Genomic DNA, 7743 nt, shown 5'->3' with positions numbered 1-7743 from the left:
GGCAAAGGCCGAGGCTGCGCGCGGAGCACCGGGCGCCGTCCCAACCAGCCGCGGCCGGTCACCGTGGACAGCTCCAAGGCCAGGACCTCTTTGGAAGCCCTGAAGATCAGCATCCGTCAGCTCAAGTGGAAGGAGGTGAGGCCCGGCCTGCCGCGGGGCACAGGGGGGTAGACAGGACGACCAGGTCGGCGGTCCAGGGCTGCTGCAAACTGCTCATCCTTCAAGGCCTAGCCCCAGAGTCACCTTCAGGTCAAGTTAGCCTCCTCTGACTGCCCTACAGCTCTTTCTGTTTTTCGGCCATTAGCACTGACTTTTCATGTAGAGTCTACAGTTTGTAGACACTGCTTTATATGTCTGTCTGTCTTCTCTGCCAGATGTGAGTTCCTGGAGCCAGGATTCCCTCTCCTTCCCTTCATTTAAGTTATATTTGTTTTGTACTTACTGTGTGACTCTTGGGTAGGTTAACAGTTCGTACTTGGGAGATAGGCAGACCAAGGGTCTCACTCCACCCTACTATTGAGCTGCACAACTTTGAGTAAGTTGCTTTTCTCTTTAGCCTATTAGCCTTCGTGAAAGTGAAGCCAACAACACCTAACTCACCCCTTTGTTAGTGTTTGAAAACCTACTGCTGACTGTTATATAGCACAGATAGTCAATAAATAACTTTTAAAAATACTACCCTCCTCTATCTCCTTTTCCACCACCACCACCTTCATCGTTATTGTCAGCTCAGGGCACTGTGTCTTATGATTCAGGGGTTGAAATATAGCAGGTGTCAGCAATTGGTGATGACAGGGCAAATAAAGAGATGAGTTACTCATCCTTGAACTCATTTTAAACCTTTTGGGGTCTGGGATGAAGTGCTCGTGACTTCCAGAAGTTTTGTTGCAGTGAACTGAATGCATAAAGCTGTTTGTCTGTGTAGCATATAAGGCTGTTTAATGTACTTTTGGGAGTGTCAATATCTCGTTTTATGGTAGTCTGCTCTGGAGACTAGACCTAGAAGTTTGGCTGAGATTAGCAGGGATTGCACCAGGCAACTTGAGGACTCAACCCTGTGCCTTGGCTGTGGAAGATGTTAAACAGTGGTTTTATGAAGCTGGAACCTGCGGAGAGTGGCCATCAAAAGGACTGATGTTAATGTCCCAGTAGGAAAGAGTCATTTGGTTTGGAGGGAAATCAAGAATTGGGCAGGGGAGACTTCCAGATAGGTAAAGATTAGCTGTTGGGGAAATCTGATTACAGGTGTCAGAGCCCTCAGCCTTGGGGTGTGAGATTTAGGGGAGGACTTTAATGCCTGGGACAGCTGAGGGCTGGGGAGCAAGGGCATGCTCTTAGTTCTAGACTTTCTGGGTTTCTAGACAAGGTCTCAGGCCCATGTCAAAGATATAAGGCCAGAAAGGTAAAACTAAGCTAGCCAGTGGCAAAGTTGTAGTGAAGAGAAAATCCAGGGACAGAAACCTGGCTACAAAGTCAGGCTAGCTAGATTGGCTCCAGGAAGATCTGTTCTTAGCCCTATGGAAGACAAGATACAGGAGATGGGCTAAATCTTGTTCATTAGGCCAGATAGGCTCAGCCAACACAGCCCAGATTCCTTCATTCACTTGCAAATGTCCACTTGGCGGTGCCAAGTTCTCTGCTGGGCCCTGGAAATCATGCTTAAGTCGTAACCCTTGCCCTCAAGGACCTTGTAGTTCACCTGGACTAAAACAGAAAGAAATCATTGCAGTCATCACAGGGCCAGTGCTGCTTCCTTGTGAAATACTGGTTATCCAGTTATTTGCACTGTGATTCCTCTGTCATGTCTTCATATCCCTTATCAAATGCCACCTCCCTACAGAGGTCTTCTAAGATGTTGCTCCACCAGTCTCCAGCCCTTACTGTCACTCATTTTTTTTAATAGCACTGAACTCTACCTGACATTATATTATGTATTATTTGTTTATTGTCTCTTTCCCTCACCAGAATGTAAGCTCCTTGAGGGCAGGGGCTTTGTTTTGTTTACTGCTGTACTTGAAAGTGCTTGGCATATGGAAGTTGCTCAATAAATATTTGTGGATGGATGAATACATTTTATGTGACAAGTGTTTCTCTTTTTATATGTGAAGGTGTTGGTGCTGTGGGAGGCAGAGGAGGCCACTTCCAGAAGGGGTTTTGGAGGAGATAAACTCCAGCTGAGTCCCGCATGCTGAAAATGGGAGGAGTTATTTAGGAGCCAAGGTCTTTGGGTCAGTGGTAGAGAGAGTGGTGTGGGCAAAGCAGAGATACATCCAGGGCTTTGCATGAAGGTCATTTGGGCCGGAGTGAATGTAGAGTGGGAGCAGAACGATAAGAGATGAGGCTGCAGAAGTAAACGGGTCAGGTCATGTGCCACTCTTTGGAATTGGACTTTTTCTCGGAAATGAGCCTGTGTGCGCCTTCCAACCTGTGTAAGGGTCTTCCAATTATAGCCGTACAACTTTGGGCAAGAGAGTTAAACAAAACACTTCACGGCTCACTTTGTTTATCCATACAACGAGGGTGAGTAGAGCTAGTTCTGTGTCTTTCTGGTGCTGCAGCTGTGCAGTGGCAGTGTTAGCCTACATAAGACCCTTGTACCGGCGAGCCCAGTGGGATGGGCAGTTTCCAGGGCCCAACCTGTGACTGCCCCTTCCAGCCTGGGCCTGCCACCCTCTCCTCTCCGAAAGCATATTCATGTGTGTTTGGAGATGCCCAGTCTCGCATATTGGAACGTAATTCACTCTCAGCAGTAAGACTATTAGATGAGCTATTATTTACTTAACACCACTTTGCCAATTAATCTGTACAGTCCAGAAGATGGGGTTGGTGTCTGACTTATGCCCAGCACATTGTAGGTGCTCAGTATTCATCAAGTGCATGATGGAATAATAGCAACAGAGCTCATGGGTCACCCTGCTGCTCTAGGATATGAGGTTTGAAAAGTACCCAGTGAAACTTTAAAGCTCCTTTCTATTATAACATTCTGCAGAGTTGATTTCACGACAAGTAACATATATATGAAACTAGTACTGAAAAAGTGTAAACTCACAATCTCTCTAGGCCTCAGTTTCCTCAGGTGATGTTGGGCAAGATCATCTGTAAGCTCTATCACTGATGTTCTTGGAGCAAGAACTTCTCCTGGGGACTGGGGCAAAAGGTACTGAGCCAACTGAGTCCTCAGTTTCCCATGTGTTCTGGGGGGTGATGGTGAGATCATCTCTCATTTCCAACACTAATGTTTTTGGAGCAAGAACGTCCACTTGGGGCTGGGACAAAAGGCACTGAGCATCGGTGTCCCTTGCATGTCATGCTGTGCTACTGTTGCAGAGTGTGGCAGTACTGGTGGACTAGCTTTGACAGAGGTGGATGGGTAGCCCAGGTTAAAAAAAAAATCATGAACGCTAACCAGAGACAAGCTGCATCTCCTTTTGTGAGTGCATAGTGAGGTGCTATAAAACATGGTCCACTTAATGCGGGTAATAAGCCAGCCCATTAATTCAGAAGTTTGCTCAGCTACTAGGTATCTAATCTCCCTTCTTTCACTTTTCTTTATTCCACATACACTTAGCAACCATGAAAACCACAACTGTGAACTCTTACTCTGAATCAGGTGCTATTTTTAAGCACTTTATACATAGACAACTCATTTTTTATTCACTCAACAACCCAGCAAAATGCCTTATTATGCCCATTTCACAGATAAGGACATTGAAGTAGAGATCATCCAGCTAGCGAAGGGAGAGCCAGCCTTTGAAACAGGGAATCCATATTGGACCAGTCTTTGTTTCTGTGCTCTTCTCACTGTTGCCTGCTGACTGTGTTGGCAGAGTGTAGGTGAGGGGCTGCAGCTGGAGATATGAGCAGAATGCACTCTACTCTCCAAGAGCTCCCAGGATAGAGGGACAGACCTGCAGACAGACAGTTACAGTCTTGTCTGGGAGTAGAGTGGGCAAAGGCACTCCATAAGGAGAGGGAACGACGTAGGGCGTGTGGGCAGGTTCTGGAAAGCAGGATTGGGATGCTGGCAGCTTCGGTAGCATGCAGAGGTTGGAGAGAACTGAAGGAGGGGCCAGGTCACAGAGCACATTGAAGGCCATTGCCAAGAAGCTTGCACTCCTGCCTGCGTCTGCTCACAGATTGCTTGCCATATATAGACCCAGCTTTCCTTACCCAGTCTCCTTCTGTCTCACGCCAACTCTCTGACGGTTTAGTTTTCAGTCATAGCCATTCTAGGAAGGTCTAATTCAGCTGCATCTACCGTGTGAAATTTGTTTCTGAAAGGGAAAATTCACAGATGGTAGTTTTGTAAACTTGTAAGATAAGAATAAAGTTATTCTCAAATAGCAAAGTCATGTGTACAAAGTCACTGCTAAAGTTGCAGTAGGAGAGGGGACAGTTCCTGGTTCACCATGAAGGCTTCATCTGTGCAGCTGCGTGGCCCTCTTCTAGTTATGGGAGTTTCTCTTTCCATCCCCTGCAAATTCTCTTGCAATCTTGCCACCCTTGTTAAAGAAAACCTTAGAGAAAAGATACCGTAGAGAATAGATGCCACTGTTGTTGTGAGCTGCCCTCCTTGGAGATGGAGGCTGTGTATGTGTGCACAGTGGTGCATGGACAGGAGCCAACATGAAAGAGGGCTCTGAAAAATTTGATGGTGGGACCTTTGTTAATGGCTTTGCATAGGCCCCTGTCCCAGTGTGCGCTTTTTGTTTCAGAGACTCCGAATCACATGTTGTTTTCTTATTTATCCGTCTTTTCTTTGGAACATACACATTTACTATAATGTATAATATTAGCTACTCTTTATTAAAAATCTGATGTGAGGGCCGGGGATTTAGCTCAGTGGTTCCACCACCTGCCTGGCAAGTGCAAGGTCCTGAGTTTGATCCCTGGTACCAAAAAAAAAAAAAAAATAAATAAATAAATAAATAAAAAATCTAGTATGAGTCAGGCACACACCTATAATCCCAGCACTCTGGGAGGCTGAGGCAGAAGGATTGCAAATTCAAGGCCAGCCTGGTCATTTCAGTAATTTGCACTCTATCTCAAGATAAAGAGCAAAACAAAAGGCTGGAGGCATAGCTCAGTGCCAACACCCTGAGTTCAATTCCCAGTACTGAAAAGAAAAGCTAATATGTGCTAGACATTGTACTATTTATGCTCATTCAAAGTTGTATTGAACATTTACTCTGAATTATTTCATCCTCACGGCTGCCCTCTGAGTCAGATCCTATTTATAGTTGAGGAAACAGGCTAGAAAGAGGTCGGTACAGCACTGGCCCAAGGCCACACAGACGACAAGTGGTAGAGCCGTCTAGGACCCATGCTTCTAGCCAGTATACTGCCTACACTATCTTCATTGCTCCAACCCTGCTCCAAGGAGTTATTCTTTCATCATGATCATCATCGTCCTCATCATCCTTCTACCCTCCCACAGGTATCTCAAGAAACGGAAGCAGGCCCAGTAGGTAAATGACAGTCAGGGTTCAGACTGCAGTCCGTTTTGTTTCAAAGCCCTATTTAACGTGTATTTTATGATAATAATTCTCTGCTGCTTAGCCCTCCCCTTCCTCATCCAACTCAGCTCTCAAGTGACAGTGGACTCACTCAGAACCAGCACAGCAATATTGCACATAGGACTTAAATAAAACATGTTGAAATGTATCCTGCCTGGCAGGGAGAGCATTTGGTGCCTGTGTCCTCCAGGTCCTGTCTCGATGCTGCGCAGAAGCCACTCCTGTGCCATTTGACAAGCCCAGTTGCATTACCCCCCTGGAATGCGAGCCCATGATTTGAGTCACTGCCTCAAATTCCTTCTGCAAGGAGGCAGAGTATAAGATGAAAAGTCGGGGGTTTAACTTTCCCTTTCCATCTAGTTTCAATGATAGTCATTGCAATTTATGTCCCAGTTTTTTTGAAAAGAGCATTATGTCTAAGAACAGTTTAAAAACCCTACTCCATCAAATGTTCTGTTTTGGTAGACGTTATTTTAACGTCTAATCCACCAGCATTTTTCCTTTGCAGGCTAAACTTGTCATAACATAAAAATCAACATTCACCACCACTATTATTTGAACAATATGAATAACAGCTTCATGAATCTGCACTAACTTCTTAAACTGATCTTTAAAAGACAGTAAATTCCAGGGCTCATATTCAAGGTCTACACTGCAAATTAATTTTTTTTTAGCAGGTGTGGTAATTACTAGGGCTATTTTCCATGTTGAAAAACACCCTGTATTGTGCCTCAATTTTGGTAACAACTTAGATACTGGTTTTGTATCAGCTGTAGTTGAATGCAAAAATTCACACATACATTTTATTTTTCTTTACAATCTATTCCTTGAAAAGAACATATTGTAAAAGTAATTGACCGTTTTTAAGAGCCTGCTCTAAAAGGGAGGGATCATGTCCTTAGTGTGGGCTTTGAAATCAAGCCAAGGGGGGTTAAAATGCTTGCCTCTAAGCACTGTGTGACTAGACTGATGGTGAACTGAATACGGGATCTCTCTGAGCCTCAGTTTCTTCAGCTGTAACAATGGGCGGGATACTACCCCTTGCAGAATTTTCCTGTGGTATATGAAGGATGTATGTACATTGCCTTCACCCAGTGTTTGACATACTGTTGGTGTTCAATGTTAATTCTTTTCCTTTTATTGGGTAGTTACAGACATTGGTTATTTGATCTGTTTTTTTTAAGCTGGAAGAAAAAATTATTATAGACTTGAATCTGCATATATAGATTACTTATTAATCTGAACAGATAGGAACAGTTTATTTGACTCACTTAACAAGTGTTTTGTGATCTACTTTTGCCTATTATGGACACTATACAGCAGGTAACATGCCTTCATTTTTGTTTTGCTGGTTTTTGGCAGTGCGGGGGATTGAACCCAGAACTTTGGGCATACTAGGAAAGTGTTTTACCACCGAGGTGCATCCCCAGCCCCACAGCAGAAAACAAAACACACAAAGATGGCTGTAGGATCAAGAACAGTTACATTTGGGGTAAATGTCAACTCAGTGTGGCCTAGGATTAAACATTTTTAAATAACGCCAATTTAAAGCTTTTTAACTTTCTTTTTTTTTTTTGGTACCGGGAATTGAACTTGGGTCCTTGAGCTTGCAAGGCAGGCCACCGAACCACTGAGCTAAATCCCTGGCTAAAGTTTTTTTTTTCTTTTAAAATCAGTTAAACTTTTAAAGTTTCATGAGTCTGATTGGACCTGGTGCCTATCTGATGCTTTCGTGTATCACTTAAATACGTTATCTTTGGAAGCTCATGTCCTCCTTTAGGCTGTTAGAGTGACATCCATGTCCTGACTTTGGGTTCACAAAGCAAATACGGTGGGGACTTCACAAGGCAGAATTTAGGTTGTGGTGCGTGGAATGGGGAAGATGTGAATTTCCTGAGCAGATCCATTTGCTTCTTACTTTCAGCCTTCTCCAAGCACCTGGAAACAGTATAGTCAGATGTGCATCTGAGTCTTGGGCTCTTTCACATAGTGGATGTGGGATCCAGCTTCCTCATGCCTAGCAAAGCCCTGGTTTTGATCCCAGAACTGAAAACAAACAAACAGAGAAAGGGATGGGAATTAACTGTCTGCTAAGATTATTCTGAGGATTAAGTCATAACAAAATTTAAAGTGGCAGCAGTTAAGGGGTCCTCAGCAGAGGATCTAGGGGTCAGCCCAAGTCTTGTTATGTCAAGATGTCTGTTCCCAAATTAGACGAGAGCGAAAT

The 7743-nt window shown here is 44.3% G+C and overlaps 1 protein-coding gene and 1 pseudogene across 3 annotated transcripts in view; both read left to right on the top strand.

The window, feature by feature from the left end:
- Positions 1-7743, top strand: part of LOC104847543 — a 9912-nt pseudogene that overhangs the window by 278 nt on the left and 1891 nt on the right.
- Ttll11 (tubulin tyrosine ligase like 11) overlaps positions 7-7743 on the top strand; it is a 240698-nt gene continuing 232961 nt past the window's right edge. For all 3 annotated transcript variants that reach the window (XM_033759047.1, XM_010602956.1, XM_010602955.1), the window contains exon 1: positions 7-135. The gene's annotated coding sequence lies outside the window, so the exon portion shown is untranslated. The remainder of the gene's footprint in view (positions 136-7743) is intronic.

The sequence above is a fragment of the Fukomys damarensis genome, unplaced genomic scaffold (genome assembly GCF_012274545.1).
Source record: "Fukomys damarensis isolate Sample0158 unplaced genomic scaffold, DMR_v1.0_HiC HiC_scaffold_36, whole genome shotgun sequence".
Classification (NCBI taxonomy): Eukaryota; Metazoa; Chordata; class Mammalia; order Rodentia; family Bathyergidae; genus Fukomys; species Fukomys damarensis.
This window is presented reverse-complemented; position numbering and strand designations above follow the sequence as displayed.